General features: G+C 39.1%; 1 long non-coding RNA gene across 3 annotated transcripts; it reads left to right on the top strand.

Annotated features, from left to right (window-relative positions):
• The first annotated feature begins 3677 nt into the window (after window positions 1-3677).
• LOC148874183 (uncharacterized) lies at window positions 3678-14798 on the top strand. 3 transcript variants are annotated; one of them, XR_016113047.1, is made up of 4 exons: window positions 3678-3930; window positions 4297-4334; window positions 5814-6283; window positions 14367-14798. It is a non-coding gene; the product is annotated as an uncharacterized LOC148874183 (long non-coding RNA). The 3 variants fall into 3 exon arrangements; XR_016113045.1 differs by having other exon boundaries at window positions 14362-14798; XR_016113043.1 differs by lacking the exon at window positions 14367-14798 and having other exon boundaries at window positions 5814-6364.
• The last annotated feature ends 11120 nt before the right edge of the window (window positions 14799-25918 follow it).

Below are 25918 nucleotides of genomic sequence, written 5' to 3'. Positions count from 1 at the left end.
TGAGATCGAGAAAGGAAAGTAATTGGATAACTTGTTCCTTCATCGACTTGATAGTCAATTATTCTCCTTCCAAATAAAAACTATTTATTAAGCATTTTGAGTCAAAAAAGATAGAAAGAGATTTTAGTCCAAGGTGATAACCAGGCTCACCATTCAATTTGAAGGGGGTTTGTGGTTGTGATTCTATAGCTCCCCGAAAAAACAGATAATTGGTCAGCAATTAAGGTGGTAAAGCTAGTCCCTACCATCTCAGTCTCATTTATGAAATAGCCATCAACAAACATATGGAACTTGGTAGAGGAGATAAAATGTGCATTTAGATAAGTAGGGTGGAAATTTTGACCCTCTAGAACATATGGATCCACTTGTTAACCTAAATTCCCACAATTGTGACCCTCTAGAACCAATTAGACATTACCATCATATACTGAACATCTCAAAATGCCTACTTACCAAAATTCAATCCAAAACACATCTGTTTGTTCTCACTTCTAAAAAGATTTCATTTTAAGGCCCCAAATTGATCAAATTCAAATCTTTTTTGATCCTGGCCCAATTGGGCCAATCTGACCCCATCATTCAATACGAAATGCCCATAAACCTCATATTGTAAAATTTCAACCAAAACCACCCTTATTTGTCCTCTCCTTTAAAATGATTTCATTTCAAGGTTCCAAATTGACTAAATCCCAAATTTGTCTGATCTAGGCCCAGTTGGGTCAATCTGACCTTACCAATCTACCCAAAATGCTCAGAAACCTTACCTTGTGAAATTTCTTTTAACCTTCCATCACACAAAGATTCCATTTCGAAGCTCTTAATTGACCAAATCACTCACCCTCCGGATTTGACCGATCTAGGCCTATTTGGGCTAATCCAACCTTACCAATCAATCCAAAATGACTAAAAATCCCTCCCCACAAAATTTGAACCAAAAATATCTCTCATTACCTATTCATCTAAAAGATTTTATTTCGGTCAATCTCATCTATCCACACTTGCAAAACCTCTCTCTACGCTCAGACACATTTCAACCCTCCGATTTTTTACCCAGAACACCCACCATTGAATTAGAATCCCGATTTGACCCCCTTAAACCTGATTTGACCAAAATTCCTAAAATTACCAAAATACCCTTAAATTTTATTGAATTTACAAAATTACCCCCAACCCCTATTGTTTAGCTAATTGACTAACTATACCCTTACTGTTTAATTATTGTCTTGCACCACCCCTATTGTTTTTGACAATTGCCTAAAACCTCCCTTACCGTTAATGCTCTATCATAAACTGTTCACATGTGACATCACATAACTGTTATATTTTCTAAAAATTCCTAATTTACCCTTTTATCGTTGAAAATGCTCTTTTTGGTTTGTGCAAGACAATTCTACCATAACCATAATGCACTTTTGTGGCATTAGTCTTTAGTTTCAACATCCGTGGAAGATGACCAGTGGGACGACCAAAACCCACAACCCCAAGAAATATTTTAGCTGATTACAGGCTTGACATTGGGACCATTAAGAGAAACTTTTGATTATAGGCTTCACTCATGCATAGGGGGCGTTTTAGATCTATTGCTGGTAGACAAAGCGATGGTGGGTTTGAAATGGCTGGTGGGTACACTAGATTTGTGGGGTTTCCAATGATAGAGATAGAATTCAAAGAAGGTTAGAAAATAATGCATTAACGAGTGTTATAATTACATCATATTTATAAACTAAAACAGAGAACAAACCTATTCAAACTCAAAATATTAGACTCTATCTAGGACTCTATGTAGTCTATCTTAATCCATTTCAAACTCTATCATAATATAACAAACTCTATCTTTTTGAGAGCTCCTAATCACCCTTATCATAATAGCTCATACTTCAAATCTTATCTCAATTCCCTAACACGCCCCCTCAAACACATGGGGATTAGAGATCTTCATGTGTTTGATCACAAATGGCTACAATATGATGATAGATGTGAGGATGAGACATGTAGATAATGAAATGGCGATCTTGATGATGACAAGCCTGCTGGGACGATGATGATGACATGATGATTGGTTAGCATGATGAGAACCTGTTACCCCCTTTTTTTGGTGGGAGCTTCCAACAAAAGAGAAGATAACCTCAATGGTCAATCCAAATGCCTTGATGGGTTGGCTTCTTAACCCAATACAAAGTGGGCCACAACAGGCCAATCTCAAAAAGGGCCAATAATGGCCAATAAAGACCTCAATGGGCCAATGAAATGCCTCAGACTCTCACCGTCTTGTGTTTCCGACGGATGGCTTGAATCCTAGCCACCTGCCGGGTCTCCGCTGTCTCTTGTTTAATTTTGTTTTCATTCATAAATCTTGTTATAATCAAATCTTATCTCAATTCCCTAATGGCTAGGAGACGATGGAGAGAGATGGAAAGAAATGTTCTATAATTCCTCTAGCATTTCTTCTTTGACTGCTGCCATGACCATGGACAAATCCATCTCCATCAGCCTCAAAACTCTAAATAATTCCGTGATCATTCTGTCCTCCACCTCTCCTTCCTCTCTCAATACCTTTGCTTCTTCTTGCACTCTCTCCGCTACAATTTCTTCAGTCTTCTCTTGAACCTTCGCTGACCCATGGTCTCTCTCCATCAGACCCTGCAACTTTCCCAAGAAATTGACAATTACATATCCTTTCGGCTTCTCTAACTGAATCTCCATTAGACTCTCCAACTTCTCTAGAGCCTTCTTCCATGGGAGTGGCATGATTGCCGCTACCTCATCACCGAAGAACTGACCAGAAAGACCATTAGCATAGGAGGGAGAAAAGAATTGAATAGGATAGGAACGGGAATGGCTAGAGTTTTAGTTTTGGCGATGAGAATTTATTAAAATTAAAAATCCTGACAAATTAGAAAGGAAGGAAAAGGAATAGAGTTAGTGGAAGCCGATTCAGCAGACACTATGAGGACCTATGGTATGAGCTAAATCTTATGGTGCCATTCTCATTGGACCTATTGCTCAGTTTGGAAAGAGTACAAATACAAATATCTATAATGCAAATATATACAAAACAATACAAAATACAAGATTTTGTACTCTATAAATTTGTATTTGTACTCCTTCCAAACTGAGTCTATGGTATTGCATGTCTTTTTGTTTCAATGTGTTTATAGTTATTTAATACTTTTATTTGATTTCTTCATTTCTATTTTCCTTGTGTATTTTTTGCCTTAAGGTTTATGTGGTTTGCCATTTGCTGATTTTCATTATTAAGGGTCTATTTTTGTGTTGTTAAATTTTGCTGTCTATTCTCTTTCAAGTGTTTTCTAGTGTTTAAGATTAAATAGGGATTTATAAATGTGAAAATGCCTCAAATGAGACAGAAAACGGAGATGGAGGTAGAGATGAAGACGGAAATGGAGACGGAGATGGAGACAGGAAGGGAGCAGCAATCTACTTCCTGTGTTCTTGATTTTTTTCATGAGTTGGTTTTATTTTGAAAATTTGAAAAATAGTGGAGGAAAAATTTGATATTTCATTTTTTATGTTAGTACTTAATAATGATGTCAATTGTTAGAAACAGTAGAGATACTTTAAGACAATATTTAAACAGTAAATGTAGAGTTAGTTAATTAGCTAAATCATAATGGTACGTTTGATTTCCTAGAAATGAATGGGAAGGGAAGCATCTTTGGGGAATATCCGGTTTTTCGTATGTTTGGTTTAGAGGAAAACTTGGGGAAGGAAGAGAAACACTAGGGATGCGGGTTCCCAAAAATCACTTAGCGGGGTTGCACTAAAATGGTGAGACCCCGCTGAGAAAAGATAAAAATAGGCAAGTGGTGAGAAAATATTATCAAGAGCCACTCTCACAGACATCGTCTCCTTCCTTCAAGCCATCCAACAGTAACATCTCCAGTGTCATCTTCGTGTTCTCGTTGAATGGTAAGCTTAGATCTGGCACCATCTCATTGTTTTTTTTTTCATTTTTATAACGTTTTTGACTGTTCCATTGGATGGGTACCCTCAAAATCTCACCGCAGTTCCCTCCATCCTTGGTCATCCAGATCTAGCTTCTGACATGTTTGATCCAGATCTAGCTTCTATACGGACAGCCATTTGAGTTCTTGCTCACCTGGAGCTCCGTATCTGGCTTCTGGAATATGTTGTTCCCGATCTGGAGTTCCTCTTATCACCAGATCTGAAATTTTTGTACCCAGCTTTTGATTCAAACCATTTTTTTTTTTACTTTGGTTGATCTCAAATCTGATATTTTTGTGTAGTTATTTTTTTATTTTTTTTTTGCTTTAGGTTATCACAAACAACAAAACAGGTGATTTCGGCTTCAGGTAACATTCAATATTTCATGAAACCGAACCAAGACCTTTTTTTACCTGCACTATCTCCTCCATCAAACCAAACCAAGACATTTTCACTATTAATGTCTTTTTTTACCTGCACTATTAATGTTTCATATGGAATGCTTCCATTTTGTTGGGTGTTTCTACAGAACATTGATGCAATATGTTTTGATGCATTTAATGATGTTTCAATATGCTTTGATGGATTTATTAATATTATGTTTCTCACACATGTACAAAAATATTGTCGACACTTATTTACTTTCTCTCCTTTTTTGAATCCATTGAAATTTCTATTTATGAAGACTCATTCATTAATTTTAAGTGGATGCCTTGTACAGCCATATATAGATTGAGTTTGCAATAACTTGCTTGTGATTTGAACCTACAATTGAGAGAGTTTATACATCCTAGGAAGGTCTATCTGTATTCTCATGACATTTCATAGGGACATCTTTTGAGGAAAGGTGGTTATCACTTGGATTAATTAATTCTGCTATCTCCTTAGCTCAATTCAGCACATTTGACATCATGGGCATATATTGTGGAATGCATCTTCTTGTTTTAATGCTCCTCTCATTCCAGAATTTACAAAACAGTCAAATCTAGATCTAGAAAATAGAAATAAACCTACTTTTTTGTAATCATTTTTTATCTGTGGTGATTATTTGCCACACCCATTGCATCCAAGGCAGAATCTTTGCCTTGATTCTTCAAGTATTAACCACACATGACTGAAAATAACTTTTGGTACCCAGATTTGGAATGAATTTGTCTTCTTCATCTACAAATTTGAGACCTGAACCGGAAAGGCTTGAAAACAAAATTTCAATGACAAATTAATGGTCCATTTAGGAATAAGATTTTTCAGCATTTAGTGTTTTGTCCTCTTTATTTGCACACCTTTTAATTTAGAAGTTTTCTTTTCCTGAAAAGAACATATTTCTGGATATTAACCAATACATGTATACACTACCATTGCTCCAACATCTTTGATCCACTGAGTAGAAAATACCCCTAAAACCATTGATACCCCAGAAATAAAGGTATTGCAGATTCTTCACAGGAAGAGATAGAGAGAGAGAGAGAGAGGGGGGATAGAGAGAGAGAGAGAGATAGAAAGAGAGAGAGAATGAGAGGGAGAGAGTATTAGCACTATTCGTTATTTTAATGCAATCTGAGTTCAAACTTGGATCATACGGGAATCCAGTACACACTGTTTGATTCCCCATTTGAAATAAATAAATCATTTCCTAGTTCATGCATCCTATTTCAAATGCTTGGGAAGGGTTTAAATAGATTTCATTTGAACTCATCTTGTATAATGCATAACACTAGGGAAATATTTTTGTTGTTTCAAGTATTTGTTTTAATATCTACTCCATCCACTCTCTTCCTCACACTCTCTCCGCATATAGTTGTTTATTTTTCCCTTTATAAGATCATCAATTTTTTATATTCTCACAGATGGACAATGAAATGTTGATTGCAATCGTTGGAGCTGCAACTAGTGGAGTTGTAGTTGCATTGACCATTGTTCAAGATAAGGAACCTTCCATCAACTGAGACTTGCAATGACAAGATCTACTAGATTGGTTGTATAGGGGGAGACAGATTGATTGCTACAACCAATTAAGAATGGGTAAAGAAGCCTTCTACAAGCTTTGCAAAATTTTATGGGAGAGCGGGTGACTCTACGATACATTGAGGACTAGTATAGAAGAACAAGTTGCTAGATTTTTGCATATTTTAGCACATAACGTTAGGAATAGAATTATGGGATTTCACTTTATTAGATCTGGAGAGACAATTAGTCTCCATTTCAACTTGATGTTAAATGCAATTCTCAGTTTAGAGGATAGATACATGGTTTGGTCAAGTGGCACGGACACACCACCTGAGATTGGAAACTGACGGGACTTTGGCCATATTTTAAGGTAACTATGGTGTTAATTTGTAATATATATAAATTTAGGTGATGAATCATATAATAAATATAACCAGTGTGACTTGTTTAGTAGGATTGTGTTGGGACAATTGGTGGGATTCATTCCTATACAGGTTCCACTGGAAGATGTAGCTAGATTCTATGGTCAGAAGTCTTACCCAATAAAAAATATCCTTGTTGCATGTTCATTTAACTTGCTTTTCCCATATGTTTTACCTGGATGGGAGGGAGCTGCATTAGATTCCTGCATGATAAATAGTGCATTGATAAGGAACACAAACTACAAGTCCCACAAGGTACTAATACATATCCATGGGGGTCAATTCAAGTGTAAATTTGGAAATTGGTATCTAACCACTTTCTTGTATTTTACATAGGTAAATATTACCTGGTAGGTGCTGGTTTTGCTCTCAAGACTGGGTTCTTAACCCCATACCAAAGCATAAGATACCATTTGAAGGAGTGGGGTTCGCATCAATTTGAGAACCCCAAAGAGTTGTTTAACCTCTATCATGCCTCGCTCCAAAATGTAGTTGAACGGATTTTTGGGGTCCTTAAGAAACGTTTTCAGCTCCTAGTTTCCGAATAACACTGCCCATTTAAAACACAAGTCATAATTGTACCTGTGTATTGCATATTACATAATCATGTAATGGGAGTGGACTCGTATGATTAAATCATGTCTCAATATGATGTGAGGTAACAGAAGGTGCGGATGTTGATGTAGATGATAGGGCAGAGTCAGATAATGTGTTTGATGATACTCAGGTGTCTCAGCCATCTTAACGCATTAGCAAAAATGAACCTATGAGAGGACACTGTCTTAGAGAGGAGATAGCTAACCAAATGTGGACAGACTACCAAGTGACTTGATTGAGGCACCATCATTAAACATATTTTTTTACCTTCATATGTACTTTGTTTGACTTCATTGTGCAGATGTACTCTTAGTTAAACTGCTACTGTTTATGGTTGTTTGCTTGATTTGGGTGTTTTATAAACCTTTGTAGTATTAATTAAAACGTGTGGTTGTTTTATTTTGAATGAAAGAACTTGATTTGTATGTATGGTTGAATGTTTTAAATGTTGCTATGACTTGGTTGAATTGTCATGCTAGATGTGTGGACACAATTGCGCTAGATGTATAACTTGAGATGTTGATTGTTTGGTGTAAACCAGATATGGATACTTAGTCCAGTAAAACTGGAGGAAGAATGAATAAGTCTAACAAGAGTTGGACTTTTGACATGGACAATACATTAATTGAGACTCAAGTAGAACAGGTCACACTTGGCTACAAGTGGACAAAAGCTTTAAAGCCCCAGCATACAATGCAACTGCAAAGGCGATAAGAGATAAGTTTGGTATGGAATGCAATCATAATCACATTAGAAACCACATCAAGACAAAGAAGAATTTCACTACCATTTCCAACATAATCAATTCAAGTGGATTTTCTTGGAACGACATAACCAAGACAATTGATGCAGAACCCTGTGTTTGGGCTAAATATATCTAGGTAAACTTTAATATGATATATAAATTTATCATTAAAATATGTAAAATAGATATGACCTTATTAGATTGATCTATAATGAATGAATAGGGGCACCCAAAAGCGAAGAAATTTAGGAGAAAGTCCATCCCCAACTATGACCATCTTGCCATAGTGTGTGGGAATGATTAAGTTACTAGATGTAGGGCATTCACTGCTAGAGAAATGAATAGGTGCAAGGCAACATCCATGAACGAAACAAGTATGCCAACGATGCAAGAACCAGTGTTTGATGAGGTTGATGAGGGTGATGGTGTTGGTGATTCCATCCTTCAAGCCAAGCCACCAGAGGAGGGTAGCTTAGCTGAGTGGAAGGGGTTAGGGAAGAGGAAATCATGCAGTTGTAGTTGCTTAGGAGGTCCACAAGATCACAACGAGCATTAAGACATTAGCATTTGCTATTGAGAAGGGGATTGGGTTACTGAGGAAGGAGAAGATTTTCAAGGATGTACTTAGTTTGGGGGATCATAACACCACCTTTCTCATAAAGGCAATCAACTACTTGTCAGAATATGAAAACCGGGTAAAAGCATTTTATGCATTGGCTCTGGGGTTGAGGAAGGCCTGGTTGGACATGAAGTTGGGCCTGAGTGATTAAACTTAAACTTTCCATGACTAAACTTTTTTTGGAAACACTACTGAAATTAAACTTGCCATGACTAAACGTGTTTTTTGGAAAAATTGCTCAACTTAAACTTGACATGAATGATCCTTTTTTATTTTGAAACACTATTGAACTTAAACTTTCTATATAACATAGTTCGTTACGTAACAATATTCTTATTCTACATGCTAAACAACCATTTTTATTAGTAGAGGATAGTAATTTAAAATTTTTTTATGTAATTCTGTGAATCCTCAATTTAAAAAAGTTTCTACAAATACTATTAGGGCAGATGCTTTGAATTTTTTTTTATTCATATAAATAAAATTTAATTTCTATTTTATCAAATCTTAATTCTAGAGTTGCAATTACTTATGATATTTGAACATCTAATGTTCACATACTGGCCCAACTATTGCTAAACTTATTTTAAATACTTTGCATGCTTATAGAATTGACAATAAACTTTTTTTTCTATTAATTTGAATAATGTTTGTAATAATGATTCAACAATAAATATTTTAAAATCTCAATTAAAACCATGTTTAAATGGTAAATTATTTCATATTAGATGTGCATGTAAATTTGTCACTTGTTAAATTTATGTATTCATAATGCTTTAAATATTATTTCTCATTATATTTATAAAATTAGAAATTGTATTATATATATATATTAAAAGTTTTGGAGCAAGAAAACCAGAATTTAAATATTTATGTCAAAATTATGGTTTAAAATATAAGCATTTTATGTTAGATGTTCAACGTAGATGGAATTCTACCTATTTTATGTTAGAAAGTTGTATTTCCTACAAACAAATTTTTATTAATTTTTATAAAGCAAAAATGCCACATGATATTATACTTGAGGAAGATTGGGAAATGGTAGTTTGTATAAGAGATTTTTTACCCAACTTTTATGATGCAACTAATGAATTTTCGGGTGTTTATTACCCAACTAGTTTTCTTTTCGTTAATTAATTATTCATGATAAGTGAATGTTTCGCAAAATATAAAAAAGAAAATCCACAATATACAAGAATTATTGAAGCAATCAAAAATAAATTTAAAATATATTGGAAGAACATTTGTCCTCTTTATTGTTTAATTGCAATATTAAATCCTAGGATTAGAAGAGATGGTTTAGATATTTTACTTGAATCATATTGTGAAAGTATGAATATTGAAATTGGAAATAAAAAAACTAATAAATTATTAATTAAAATGTATATAGATTATATGAATCTCAAATGATAGGGCATAAAATATTTGCAACTTATACAGGTGCAACTTCCACTTCTGAAACAACTAGTTTTATTAGTGGGAAAGACAGAGTTTGGTCTCTATTAAGTAGTAAACAAAAATCTGTTGCCACTTTTGAAAGAGTGGTAAGATCCATCATATGGATGTCAAAAAGGTTGCGGAATGGGTGGGCGAATTTCAAAAATTTCTTGCCATTCTTCCAACTGGGAATCATATTCCTTGAATTTTCCAGGATTTATCTTGAATCGAAACCGAACCAATTCTGAACCAAAAGAGAAGGGAAGGGATATACTTGATCCGGAGAAGTAGTATCTCCCAACGATGGTGTTCACGCCCAAAGAAATCCCAAGAACTGCTCCCACTAAAGATGACATAGTGATGATGGAACAAAACCAACAATGTTCATCCCACGAACCCGGTTCTTCTGAAGAACTCGATGGAAGTAGTGAGCACCACACACAATCAAGAACTTTTCTTGATCTTCCCTCATAGAGAACTCGAATTGGCAGTGGATGGCGACAACTGCTGGAGGAGAAGGGCAGAGAAAAAGATGGCGAACTGCTTTTTTTTCTCTAGGGTTTATGAGATCCTATATCAAAATTGCAGAGCGTTCTACGAAATCCTTAGTGTTCGAATTCTTGTAATTCGAATTAGGGTTTCTCCTCCTTTCTCTTAGTGATTAAGAAACCTCCTAATCCCATTAGGAGTTATCCTAATCCAAATCTATATTTGGATAAGGAGTCTTCTTAATCCTATCTACAGATTAAATCAGCCCACTGCTGATCTTATCAGGAGGTTACTAGATTCAAATCCTAATTTGAATTTGGTCTCCATGAGTGAATAAGGTTAAGATCCAATCCTTTTGGCTTGACCTAATCTCAGATCCGTCCCTTTAAGTGACTGATCAAATCAACCTAGTTCGAAATGGGCTTTAGGCCCAATATGTATCAAGTGTTCAATAGGCTTCCAAACTGCTGCCCAGTTGGGCTTCTTTGTATGGCGTGGGACCTAAGCATTTATCTACACATCAACCACATGGGTTCGGCCCAACCTCTGTTACAAGGCCTAGCCGAATTCATTGGAAAGCCTAGTGAACCCCTTAAGCCCATCACATGGACTCTATGGGCCCAACACTTACAATAAGTGGTCCCTGGGCCAAGCCATCTTATAAAAACCTAGGGACTGTGGGCAGATGCAAAATTAGCCCATCAGGTATAACCCAAAATGGCCTTACACTCAACCTCTTAGCCCATAATGATCAAACACTGCTCGATAAGAGAGGACATCTCCCTCGGTTGCAAGGAGCAGTGTTGCACTCTCTGCTCATATGGATCTTGGGAATTTGTCTTTCGAAGGTAATTGAGTATGTTCTTCACAATAGTCCAATGCTCTTGCCCTGGGTTGGCCTGGAACTTGCTTACCACACTCACCGCCTGAGCGATGTCAGGGCGAGTGCACAGCATGGCATACATGATGCTCCCTACGACTGAGGCATAGGGAACATCTTTCATGCCCTCAATCTCCTCAGAAGTCTTGGGAGACATTTTCTTGGAGAGAGTGACTCTGTGCCTGAAAGGAACGTTTCCTTTCTTTGAGTTCTCCATACTGTACCTTTTGACAATTTTGTCAATGTAAGCAGCCTGGGGTAATCCTATTATCCACTTTGATCTATCTCTATAGAGTTGAAGACCTAATATATATGAGGCTTCTCCAAGATCTTTCATGGAGAATTGTTGTGAAAGCCAAACCTTGACCGAAGTCAACATTCCTACATCATTCCCAATGAGTAGGATATCATCCACATACAACACCAAAAAGGTGACCTTATTCCCACTGGACTTCCTGTAAACACAGGGCTCATTCAGATTCTGCTCAAAGTCAAACAATTTGACTGTAGAGTCAAAACGGATGTTCCAACTCCTAGAAGCTTGCTTAAATCCATATATGGATTTGTTAAGTTTACATACCATGTGTTCCTGACCAGTAGCAATAAAGCCTTGCGGTTGCTGCATGTAGATATCTTCACTAAGATCTCCATTCAGGAATGCGACTTTGACATCCATCTGTCAAATCTCGTAGTCATGGTATGATATTACAGCTAACAGGATCCTAATGGATTTAAGCATGGCCACGGGCGAAAATGTTTCCTCATAGTCGATGCATTCTTTATGAGTATACCCTTTCGCAACCAAATGAGCTTTATAGGTCTTAATCTTGCCATCAGGGCCCTTCTTCCTCTTATAGATCCATTTGCAACCAATTGCTTTTACCCCCGAAGGGCGGATCTACTAGAGTCCAGACTCCATTGGCCTCCACTGAGTCCATCTCGGCTCTCATGGCCTCCATCCACTTTTGGGAATCTATGTCCAACATAGCTTCTACGCAAGTCACAGGATCCTCCTCACTAGTCAAGGCTTCCACCATGTAACTATCCTAGTCATAACCATAACGGACTGGTGGCCTGGATACCCGGGTGGATCTTCTAGGTTGGTCACTACCTGGAACTTGTGGGATACCTCCCACTGCTCCTGAGCTCTCATCATCAAGAACTATTTCCTGATGATGGGTGTCCAGGATGTAATCGGTCTCTAAGAACTGGGCATTTCGACTGTAGAACACTTTCTGCTTACTTGGGTTATAGAATAGATAGCCCACTGAGTCCTTTGGGTAGCCTACAAATAGGCAACAACTGGTCTTGGATTCCAACTTGTCCACACTCGTTCTTTTAACATGTGTAGGAAAACCCCAAATTTTCATGTGTTTGACACTTGGTTTCTTTCTGGTCCAAAGATTGTATGGAGTTTTTGGAACCGATTTGGTTGGAACCCGATTCAGCACATAGATAACAGTTTCTAATGCATATCCCCAAAAGGATGTGGGTAATTCCGAGCGTGTGAGAAGTGACCGGACCATGTCTAACAATGTCCTATTTTTACTCTCTGAAACACCGTTAAGCTGTGGTGTTGCAAGAGGAGCTAACTGTGATATTATACCATTGGCCTTCAAGTAGTCCCTGAATTCGTCAGAGAGATACTTGCCACCTCGATTTGATCGAAGGGCCTTAATTTCTCTCTTTAACTGTTTCTCGACTTCTTGTCTGAACTCCTTGAACTTTTCAAAGGATTCAGACTTCTGTCTCATTAGGTACACGTAACCATATCGCGAGTAATCATTGGTGAAGGTGATGAAGTACACGTGTTGGTTATGAGTCCTAACACTCAGGGGACCACATACATCAGAATGTATAAGGTCAAGTGTGCCTGTACATCTTTCAGGCTTTAGGCCCTTTAAGTGACTAATCAAATCCACCCCTTTAAGTGACTAATCAAATCAACATAGTTTGAAATGGCTTTAGGCCCAATATGTATTAAGTGCTAAATAGGCTTCCAAACTGCTACCCGGTTGGGCTTCTTTGTATGGACCCAAGCATTGACCTACACATCAACCACATGGGTTCAGCCCAGCCTTTGTTACAAGGCCTAGCCAAATTCACTGGAAAACCGAGTGAACCCTTTGAGCCCATCACATGGACTCTATGGGCCCAACACTTACAATAAGTGGTCTCTGGGCCAAGCCATCTTATAAAAACCTAGGGACTGTGGGCAGATGCAAAATTAGCCCATCAGGTATAACCCTAAATGCCCTTACACTCAACCTCTCAGCCCATAATGATCAAATACTGCCCAACAAGAGAGAACCTCTCCCTCGGCTGCAAGGAATAGTGCTGCACTCTCTACTCATATGGATCTCGGGAATTAAAACCATTTGCAAGCATTTTGAAACCGTATATATCTATATATCTTATATATAAATTTTGCAAAACAAAATTCCAACTATTGAAATCAACTGTCGGCAGTTTGGTTTCCATTAGAGAGAGTGCATCCCCGATCATTACCTTTGTCCGACAAAGGGGTTGATCCTATCACTATGATTATCCACTCAGATGGGTTCATGAACCATCCCAACATACCCATGTTTTGACCCCGTATGAGGATCTTACTGATTGGCATATCAAAGACAGCCCAATCCGCCACCTAGTGCAGTATCATAGTCAAGTGTAGGGGTCAGGTGTAACTTTCCAGTTTTGCCCATCAATCTCCAAGGTCCAGGGCAATACTGGAAATCTGGTCTGGTTCAAAGATTCAAGTAATCCTACACTGCATGTGCCTTGCGTCTCACCCTGACAGCTGAGACAGGCCACCCCAACATTTGGCAGCACACCTGTGTCAGCCTTGGCAGGATAAATCTCCCCAGACTTATCCAACGACTGTGAACATTCTAAACTAACACGAGTCTCATTAAATGTCCAGTTTAAGGGTCTTACACAGAAACATACCACACAACATGAATCAAACATGCACTTTATTCATTTACACTAAATGTCAAAAGTACATCAAAACTGATTGGAGCTAAGGGCATACAAAATTGTTTAACAACTTCATCAACAAGTTCATTTACTGAACTTAATTTTTATTTACAAGAAAATTTTTCTAATTTAAGTGATTCCTTCAACGCGGAGGGAATGAATAATTTTGATATTTTAACCTGGTGGAGTGGACATGAGAAAAATTATCCAATCGTTGCTACCATGGCATATGATTATTAACACATTTGGTGTTTACAGTTCCATTGGTGTCTTGTTTTAGTATAGGTACTAAGGTGTTGGATGACAAGAGAAGTCGCATGAATGATGAAAGTCTAGAGATGTACATTTGATTCAAAGATTGGTTGGATGTTAAGGATAGATTACAAGATAAAGGAGGGCATGACACTACACTTGGTGATTCACCTATAGAAGATGATCAAAATCAATATGGAAATGCAGGTGGAAGTTGAAGAAAAATGATGAAGATAATATATATTTTTTTTGTATACTCAATAACTTTGTAGCATTTTTGAAAATTTTTGTAATTTTTTTATTCAATTTTATTTAAATTATTTATTACTTTTTCAACAATGTAATTTTTTATTTTCAATTTGTAATTGTATTATATGTTTTTATATTTTGTTCCATTTTGTTAAGTATTTTTTGACCATTGTATTGTTCAAATTTAAATGAAATAAAATTCCTATTTTTTTCCAATTTGTTGTCCATTTGGTATTTTGTTAATTATTTTTCATTTCTTTGTTATAATTTTTATTTATTTCAATTTGCTCCCAAAGAAAAGTTAAGTATTTTAGTTTTACTAAGCAAAAAGTAAAAATCAAAATCAAAATATCAAAAAACAAAAAAAAAAATAATACAATTTGGTCCAATTTGGCTCAAGCCTTGGCCCGACCTATAGCTTAGCTTGCAGCCTGCTCGACCTAGGCCTATGGCCCTACACTTAACGGCATAGGCCTGCACGAACTCGAGCCGACCCCCCAACTTAACCTAGGGGGAGGGGGAGCACAAACCAGCTTGGCTTGTGGGATGGCATGACTTGCTCTTTGCATAGGTTTCTGGCAGGCCATGTTGTGCTGACCCAATATGGCCCAATTTACACCTTTAATGCAAGCATGAGTCCATTGGCATTGAATACCCACTAAGGCTGTATTTGGCATTATTTTAAGGACATATCTCCTTTTGCTATTACTAGGCTTAGTAGTGGCAGGGATGCAGGTACTAGCCCACTAACATTCACATCATAAGGAGAAGGTTTGAATCAAAGTCTACTAAAAGGGAGGGATTGATACTAAGGTTGTGTTTGGTATAACTTCTATTTCTACATTTAACGTTTAGAGTTGGTCAATGCGAGTTTGTGATAAGATAATTTTCTACTAAGAATGTTTTGAGTTGATCAATACATATTGTTTCTTTTAATTTGAAATTTAACATTTTAACAATAAACCCCAACGATCAATCCCATGCTTACATTTTTTTTCAAGTTGAATTGACAAGAAAAATGTGTACCAAGACATATTTTTCACCAATTTATATTGATCAGCCCCAAGATTTCATGTAGAAAATGCAATCATACCAAACACAACCTAAGTAACCAACTAAACTACTTCATCATTGGTCAATTATTTGACCTTGGGAAAGTTCATTTACCTACTTTTTCCATCTTTTGGAAGAGTTTATTATCTCTTACTTTGTTTATACGATGATTCTAAGTTTTGGAAGGAACAATGACTAATGACTGTTGAGTCAAGGCACACCTGGTGTTGGGAGGTCTTCAAGGAAATGGGAGATATGTTAGGAGGCTTTGTCAATGGGATTTTGATTCCCATTGACCAAGAAACCCTTGTTCTTTTTTCAAATTTATGTAAGGACCAAGGAAAGTGATACCCATCTCCTAGGTGGGTAAATAACTTTCTCACTTGGGTGAAAAGTTGCCAACACTTGAATGGGACAAAAATGCCCATTTTAATAATGAAATTTTATGACTAAAATGGTCATTGCCTTATTTACATGGGAAATAAAAGAACATGGGTAAATGCATTTACCCGGATAAGTCTTTGTTGGGAAACAATTATCTAGGTAGTATTTACTTGGGTAAATAACTTACTGAAAACAAGTAGAAATTTCTGAAATTAAATATACATAAGGGTCAATTACTGAGTCCTCTCCTGAAGTTTAGTAATTGCAATCATCTCCCCGAAACTTTGTGACATAGTTGCAAGTAAACCTCCTCTAGTAGAATCGTCAGAAAAAATGCATGAAAATATCAAAAATACCAATGCTATTACTATTGAGGCTGATTTATATGGAAAAAATAATACAAAGTTTATGAACAACGAAAACAAAGAGAATTTAAAGTAGTAGCTTTACCTTTGAGTGACTGATATGAGGGGGAAATTTGAAAAATAAATTAATTTCAGAAAAGAGTTTGGAAGGGTTTAGGGTTGTGATTCATATTAAGAGAAAATTTGGAAAATAAGTATTTTTGTTAAAAGTAATTGGATGGGTATTTTGGACATTTTCATGCCTCTTTTTAGAAGATTTTAGCATAGGGGGTCTACATGCAACTATGTCAGAAAGTTCAAAGGACATGATTGTAATTACCAAACTTCAAGAAAGGTTTCAACAATATATTATAAATAGAAAGAAAATAGGTTAATATATACTTCAAATATCATTGAATCCTAACAAGCTTTAAATCAAAATTCTAAAAAATAAAGGTGGAATAATTAATTTCCAACATATGCCTCTTTAAAGTGCTATTTTATAATGTTGATCCACTGTAAAATTCCCAAACAAATGAGTTAAGAAAAAGAGTTTAATAGAAAAGTCCTTTTAATGCGTAGATTTTACGTATCAAAAGTATCAATACTTTGAACCTTGTTACATTCTGGACCCAATAGTAGGCTAAATGGTGGCAATAAAGAAAGAACAGGCCCATCGGCAATGATGACCCAGTTAGTGGGCTTAGTTGTGGCAAGGATACAAGCACAGGCCCACTGTTATTCATCGTATAGCTTACCCTTCTTAAGGTTTGGGTTCGAATCTCCTGAAAGGGAGGGATACCAAGTGGTCAACTGAACTATTGAGTCATTGGCCAACTGAGGGTCCGCTTGGTTTACAGTTGGAATTGGAATTGAAATTCTTCGGAAATGGAATCAGAATGGTTTATTTCCATAGTTTGTTTGGTTTAGACAAAAATAGGAATAGAAATTGGAATCAGTAGAAATGAGATTTTATTTCCAAGGAAAAGGCAGGGAATGGCCATTTCCTCAAATGGGGGAATGCCATTCCAGAAGGAATGGAAATGGGATTCCTATTCTGTCCAACCAAAAAGTTGGAATCGGAATAGCCCATTCTGATTTCGAGAGTATCACTATTTTGAACCTTGCTAAAACTGGATCTAGTCAGTGGGTTTAGTGGAGGCAACTGGCAAGTGGCAAGGATGCAAGCTAGAGGTGTAAATTGGGTTATTCTGCCCGTGGCCTGGCACGATGGCATGTGGGCTGTGTTGGGCTGGGGGTTTCAGGTCCATGGGCTGCCATGGCATGGTGTTGTGCTTCCTACGGGCCCGCAGCAGGCCGAACACGGCCCACTTGTGGGTCTGACTATTCAGTCCAAACAGACAGCCCATTGTAAAAATGCCAATAAAACCCATCACAATGAATAACGAAAGTTGCTTATGTTCACAAAAAAGTGGGGAATGAAAGGGATTAAAGGAGTTTGTGACTTTGTGTATGAAAGCAGGATTTTTTTTCCTCTATAAGAGAGCAATCTTTGCAGCCTACATATTTGATGAGGGGTGATTTGGCCCAACCTAGTAAGTAAAGGACACGTGGACGCGGCCTACCAGTAGGATGACAACTCAGCGTGAAGTGCCATGTCAATAGATAGGGGAGCTCGGGTGCTCAGTCGCCTTGGAGCCAAAACCAGTTCGGTACCCGTATATGCCGAGGTGCTAAGTAATTGATTCTAAAAGCTTCTTAGCAGACTCTGAACTACCCGGGATCACGTTGCGTAATCGTAGGCCTTATCTTCTCCCCGTCTGAATCGAAAGGAAACGATAAACCTCATTAATTGATACGTTACTCCCCTACCAAAGCGGAACGAATCCCAACATCACGGGCCAAAGATTCCAGGAACATTTCGAGAGACCTACGGCATCCCAACATCACTAGCTTACTAGCATATAGACTTTTAGCTTGTGCAACCCAGTACTGACTTAAGCATTGGAGCGACCTCCTCGGGTTAGCCACCTCGGATTCTCTGATCCTCTGTCTTGTAGCTTGGTTCAGATTGCTATACGACTAAGGTCCATGTCATCTTCTAACTAGGAGCTTATAGATCGTGCACAATCAATTGGCGCCGTCTGTGGGAAATGATCGAAAGTTTAAGTACTACATCTCATTAACCATCGCATTCTTTCTCAATGGCATCATCCAGCAACACTAGTAAGGTCACTGACATGAAAGTGACTTGGGGGCAAGATCACCAAACGTCACTCCCTCAAGGCCTCTCAGTGACCATCAGGCAGCTCACCATCCCCCTGATTGCTTCGAGGATCCCCTCTCCGTCAGTGCCATAGTCAACTCAATAGATAAATGTCCCATTGCCCCAGGTGAACACCACCTTTTCGGAGCCTTCTGTGATCCCTCCCAGGGTTGGGCATTCTCAGTTCGACGATCTCATTCAGAGCATCAGGTCTATGCAGATCTAGATGCAACAGATTCATTAACTCCAACAATTCCAGTAGTACTATTTCTACCAACAATATCAACAGCGGTTTCCATCACTGCAGCCAAGCCAGTAGCAGTTTTCACCGCAACCAATAGGTTAGTATCAAGCATAGAACCAGAACCAGAATCAACATAGGGCCCACCAGAATGTCCACCAATCTCCCCATCGGGTTGAGGGAACCTTGCAGGTACCGGTCCCTCCTAGGGGTCAGACCCCACCTCGGGGTAGGACGGATAGGAAACACACTCCCCCAGTTTCTCAAAGGGGGAACCCGAAGGACAGGCCCAAAGTTAGCCCTTGAGAGGAACAGTCAGCAACAACTTTCATGGTTGGAGAACAACGGATCACGATGCGATGATCGCCAGCTTAGGGCCCGAGGTGCGGGCTCAATACAAGACCCCTCGGTACCCCACAGCAGCTAGCGCTAGTCTCAAGACCAAGAAGAAGCAGTAGCAAGGGACCTTGATCCACTTTGCAATAGTGATCAGGAGTGAGAGCTGACCAGAATTGAAGTGCCTGACCATACAGAAGTTAGCAACACCAATGCTAAGCCAATAAAGCAACAACGACGGTGTCACAAGACTCTCCATTCCTCGGCCAGGAACGGCCCGCCGGCGAAGAACAACCAACCGTTGGAGTAGAGCAAGAAAAGGGAAGAGGTAAGCTCGGTAACTACATGAGTGGCTCCAACTTTGTTGAACTAGTCGTCTCCCCTATTCCCTGAGCTACTAGCGGTCTCGATGCCGAAAGACTTCAAGGTACCTCCGTTAAACAAGTACAATGGGTCCTAAGACCCCAGCGACCATGTAGACGTGTTCCAATCTCAAATGTATCTCGTCTGTGCAGACGAAGCGTGTATGTGTGTGGCTTTCTCCACCACTTTCAAAGGATTAGACTAGGCTTGGTACAGGAACCTTGCACTGGGCTCCACCAGAAGTTGGGGACAATTCGTAGATATGTTTACAGCCCACTTCATCACTAGTAAGAGGTGCCCGAAGTCACAAGAGGGCTTTCTGAATGTGGTGCAAAGGGAAGGCAAGTCGATCTTGATCTACATCAAATGTTTCAATGAAACATGCTTACAGATGCCAGAGCTCAACTCGACAGTGTGCCTCACCGTAGCTTAGAAAGGAGTTACACACAAGGAGTTTAGGTGGTACATCGAAGTGAATCGGTCGGAGACTATTACAAAGTTTCTCGCGTTAGCCGAGAGATTCATAAGCACTGAAGAAGAGCTCAGCCAGAAACTGGAAAGCCAGCAAGGTGAGAAGAGGAAGAGAGAAGAAGAAGGTATGAGCAACGACAAACACAAAAGGAAGAAGAGCAAGTCACCAAGGAGAAGAAGTAAGTCACGTCGTTCAAGGAGTAAGTCCCCCTCCCGATGCTAAAGGTCGGGTCAACAATCCAGGACCCCCTTGTAGAGAGAACCAACTATACTCCCCTCATCGTGATGCTAGGAGAGATCCTGATGGCAATTAAGGACTCCTCCTTTCTCAAGTGGCCACCCAGTCTATGGGGAGGTCCAACGACCAGGAACCCGAACGTCTACTGTCACTTTCATCAAGACCATGGTCACAACACAGAGAACTGCTAGAACCTTTGCGATGAGATCGAAGAGCTCATTTGCCGCGGATACCTAAAGAACTACATCTTATGTGAAGAGAAAGGACAAGGGGACCAGCAGGGAAAACATAGGAGAGACGCTCTAGAGTCAAGCAGATAGAACGAGCAACCACATTGGCAGCTACCAGAAGAAAGACTGATTTGCGGGGTGATCAACATGATCATTGACGGGTCCATTATAGTGAGGTGTACTACAACAGCAGGGAAGACCTCAGTCAAAGAACTGAAGCACGAAGCAGAAAATTCACCAAAACAACCTTGGATGGAAGAGCCTATCTATTTCACTGAGGACAATGCGCGTGGGATACAGTACCCCCATGACGATGCTCTTGTGGTGAAGCTCGTCATTAATGACTTTGAAGTGAAATGGATTCTGATGAACTCAGGCAGTTCGATCAACATTCTATTTAAAGGGACTTTCGATAGGCTACAGCTGAAGCAAAGTGACTTGGAGCTAGCAAACACACCCTTAGTGGGTTCAGTGACGAAGAAGTCATACCCCTTGGTCGAATCATGGTACCAGTAGAGGCAGGAATGTGGCCGAAGATAGTGCAATTCGAGCATACATTTCTGGTGGTCACGACTTCGTCCCCCTACAATGTGATCATAGGTCGGCCCATCTAGCACATTTTACGTGCAATAGTATCGACATACTACCTAACGATTAAGTTCCTAACGGATTATGGAGTAGAGGTTGTCTAAGGCGATCAGCTCAAGTCGCACAAGTGCTACATGGCTACATTGAAAGGAAAGGCAAAACTGGCAAAAGATGTCGAGTTAGAACATCCAGCGGACTACACCGAGGAGCGAGCTACCCCAATGGAGGAGGCATTTCACATACTAGTTTCCAAGACCAAGTAGACGAAGACTCTCCAGATTGGCGCCCTGATAAGCGAACCGCTCCAAACACAACTAGTATGTTTCCTACTTAATAATTTAGATGTGTTTGCCTGGTCCATGGTAGAAATGTCCGACATCGACCATAGTGTGATTTCTCACAATTTAAATGTGGACCATTTAGTCAGGCCATTTAGACAAAGAAAACGCAACTTTGCCCTGGAGCGGCGAAGGGTAGTCGATGAGGAGGTCAAGAAGCTTCTCACCGTAGACTTTGTCAGAGAGGTCCATTACCTGAGCTGGGTGGCCAACCCCATGCTAGTGAAGAAGGCCAACAGAAAGTGGCGCATGTGCGTCAACTACAATGACCTGAATACAGCCTGCCCAAAGGACTGCTTCCCCCTTCACAGAATAGACCGCTTGGTAGATGCGACCTCGGGGCACAAGTTGCTGAGCTTAATGGACGCTTACTCTGGTTGCAACCAAATTAGGATGGACATAGATGACCAGGACAAGACTACCTTTGTAACCGAGTTAGGGTTGTTCTGTTATTTAGTCATTCCCTTTCATTTAAAAAATGCTAGAGCAACTTTCCAACGATTTGTAAATAAAATTTTCATAACATTGATTGGCAATAAGATTGAGTGTTATGTTGACAACATGGTCATGAAGACCTAGTTTTCCAGCTCTTTAATTGATGACTTAAATTCAGTTTTTCAAATTCTAAGGAAATTTAACATGAAACTTAATCCAAAAAAGTGTATCTTTGGGGTCACATCGGGCAAATTCCTCAGTTACATAGTGAATTGATGTGGAAATGAAGCCAACCCTGATTAGATTAAGGCCATTTTAGATATGACACCACCCCAAAAAATAAAGGAGGTATATAAAACATCAGTCAACGTGGGACTCCTAGTCCCCATCAGTAGCTCCAGTAGGTGGGTCGGTCTCCATGTGGTCGTCGGCTACAGCGTCTCCATCTCCCTCTTCCACTATCTCTTCGCCAAGGAGGTTGTCGTCACTCTCCTCCTCGGAGTGTGGGTCATTAGTAGCCTCCCTAGCCATCTCCTTAGTAACCTTGGAAGTGGTGATAGTGCTGAGGTCGAGCTTGGGGAACTCTGATAATCCTACATTTTGATGCCTAAAGGGCTTCAATTCAAGGGTATTTTTAGCCTTAGAGTAGTCAAAGTGCACCATTTTTCTAGTTAAAATCATTTATGTGACCTTTGAGGGTTTCTGTGAAAATTATGTAGAAAACTGGGAAGTTTTCATGGCTGAAGTGTAGTTTTTGGGAAGCTGGTGTGAAGTCCAACTGAGAGAGGGGGTGTTTTTGTAAAGAACTGAGAATAGGAGGGTGCCTCCTATTTGCTAAACCCAGTTGGCCCCCATCCTTCTGTATTACCATGCTCCCCTCTCCTTAGAAAACCCTAGGGAGCCTTTTAACCTAATCTTTTCTCCTTAGCTAACCCTAACCGCCGTAGATGTGAAATCTCCACCATCCACTCCTTCTAATCTCCACCATCCATTTTAGGACTCTCCTTTGTAGCTTTTAAAACCTAGGGCCCCACCTATTCTGCTAATCCTCACCATTCAGCTCCCCACCATTAAATCTCAGCCACTCCCTCCATCTTATATCTCAGCCATTCAATCTAGGGCACCACCTATTCTTTTAATCTTAACCCTTCAACTCTAGATGTTCTAATCCACACCCTTCATTTCTGGGTGCCCAAATCTCAGTCCTACATTATATTGGGCACCCTTTCCTTCCATTCTTAGTCATAGGGTCACCCCAAAACCATCTTAGCCATCCATTAGAAACCTTAGGGCGTCCCTAACTTTGCTAAATCCCATCTGTCGCCCCCATCTTTTTCCCTATTTCCAGTTGTGTCCACCATTCTCTATAAAAAGGGTCATAGGGGCCCTGTAGAAGGAGTTGGTCAATTCACCCAAGTAAGAAGGAAAGTTGATCTTGAGAAGTTGAAGGGTAGAGGAAGAGGAGGACGCCCAAGCAAGAGGAAGGGTTCCTACTTGCAGTTTGCCAACACCACTACTGCCACTCTGGACTTGAATCCCAACCATTTTTTCTTTAGTTTTAAAATTACTTTCTATTCTTTAATTTCCAGTTTCTTTTTTCTTTCTGCAAATTTTACTTTTATTATATTTAATATATACTTTATTTCTTTTCTGCAGATCTAAAATTCGGCCAGGTAAGACGGAAGGCCTAGCTCAAGAAGTTCGAGGATCAATGACGAGATCCAGAGACTACTACCTCATGCACTTTCATTCCATTATTTAGTGTATGACATTCTAGAGCATGCATCATATAGGTTTACTTATTTTTTGAAATTATTATTGTTAGTTGTGAATGTGTTAGGTGTTCTTTTTAGTATTTTCATTGTTCCTTTTTCTTAGTTGCTTGCTTTATTCTTTTAGGTTTAATTGTTGAATTGCATCTTAGAAATAGTTGTTCATGCATTGTAGTTAGTTGCATTTTGTTGTGTTTATTTTGTCTTTCTGTTAATTCATGTAAAGGCATCTAACCTAGATAAGATAAGGTGGGGATTTCATCACCCTTCCTTGGCCCAAAATCACCACCATTCACGTACGGTTCACCCTAACCCTAATTTAAAATTTAGATAGAAAGATCCTTTAGCGAAGCCTCACATTTGGTTCAAAGGTGTGTTGAATTTTAGGAGAGCTTGAAATTATTTTCCATAATCGGCGGTTGGTGTCTAAGGAAAGGGGTTAAGCGGCTAAGCCTAAGCGGGTTTTGTGGTTACTTAATTAGGCCCTTGCGAGAGCAAGGGAATTCTCCCACAACCCCACCTCTTACCTGGCTAACCAAAGGAAGTGGTATAATTCCAAGTGAACCTAAAAGGATTCACATTGGTTGAACCATTAGTTTAGGAAACCCTAGGTCGTGTGGTTGATTTGCTTGCATTTAAAAAAAAATCAAATTTGTATTTAAATTTCAGGAATTTAAGTTTCAAAATCTAAATTTGAATTTAAATTTCAAATTTCAAATAAAAAAAACATAAAAATTTAAGAAAAATGAAAATAAAAAGTTTAAAAATTTACAATTGAGTTTAAATTGCAAAATTTAAATTTCAAAATCTAAATTTGAAATTAAAATTCAAAATTTAATTTTTAAATTTCAAAAAAAAAAAGAAGAGAAAGGGGGTTAAAACAAAATAAGAGAAAATGAATTCAATGGTTGGAGTTTGTGGAATGAGAAACTACTTCCAACCTGAGCCACAAATTGATTGGAACCACGTGTCTCGACAACTAGACAAGATTAATGGTATGGACCAAAGATTTGACAAAGTCCTTGCACATCATCAACAATGTGGCCCATACCCAACCTTGTCATCCTATCCATCATGTTCCATCCGTGCAAGCTCGGCCCACCATGTCAGTCAGTGCCTTGCGGCGGGCCCATGTCAACCAGTCCATCCAAACCAAATACATGTGGCCAACAGTTTTTTCCAACCCAAGGCTAACCTGTTCTCTAGTCCATATAACCCTAGGTGGGAAAATCAGCCCAATTTCAATTATAGGGCCCAAATCCAAGAAAACCCCCTACCAGATATGCACTCTTAGTGGTCTGAAGCACAGACCCACTACGAGTACACTGATTACCATGGGACTCAACCGGCTCAACCATGTCAAACCTATACATAGTCCCAATACAACCTATCTAACTCCATGGCCCACCAATTTCAGAGGCCACAAATGCAAAGACAATTCTAGCAGATGCATCCTAGGAACCAACCGGCTCAACCTTATTAGGCTTACCCACAACACCTTCAAGCAAAATAGTAGATGACCAATTCATGCTTTTTCAGCAGTTGGTCCTAAATCAGCACTAGTCCATTGATAGATTAGAGAGCGAAATAGGACAGTTAGCCGAAGCCAAGGCGAGGAGAGAAGTAGGAAAAATACCGAGTGAACCGGTTGCAACTCCTAGAAATCAGCCACCAGGTTTTCCTCCACAATAAATTCAGCTACCTCCTAAGAACCCTCAGTGTGAAAATACCAAGGCCATTACAACCTTAAGGAGTGGAAGGATTTTGGAAGACCCATGTGAGAAAAAGAGAGTTAATGAAAGGGAGCAGGAAGACCCTAATTTGGGGGGAGAAGAAGGAAATGAAACTTTAGAAGAAGAGCCTATAGTAAACCAACCCGTAGTTCCCTTTCCAGCCGCACTCACAGTTGGGCTAGTGGTAAAGAACAAAGAAACTCACAATGAGGAGAGCTGGGAAATCCATATAAACATCCCTCCCCTCAATGCGATCCAACATGTCCCGGCCTATGCCAAGTTCTTGAAAGAGCTGTGTACTCAAATGATGAACCCACAATCAGCCCCACAAAAATTGATGGTCTCGGTAGATGTTAGTGCAGCTCTCCTAAATCAACTCCCCCAGAATATGAAAGACCTTAGCGCTCCTCTAATAAGTTGTGTCATCACTGGAATCAACTTTGATCGGGCACTAGTGGATTTTAGGGCCAACATAACTCTGCTTCCATCCATTTATGATAGGTTCAAGATTGGCGAGTTAAAATAAACCCTAAGAATTCTACAACTCGTTGATTGGTCAGTCAACACTCCTTGAAGTGTTATG

The sequence above is a fragment of the Nelumbo lutea genome, chromosome 1, assembly GCF_056320005.1.
Source record: "Nelumbo lutea isolate HS-2025 chromosome 1, American lotus-T2T, whole genome shotgun sequence".
In the NCBI taxonomy this organism is placed as follows: Eukaryota; Viridiplantae; Streptophyta; class Magnoliopsida; order Proteales; family Nelumbonaceae; genus Nelumbo; species Nelumbo lutea.
This window is presented reverse-complemented; position numbering and strand designations above follow the sequence as displayed.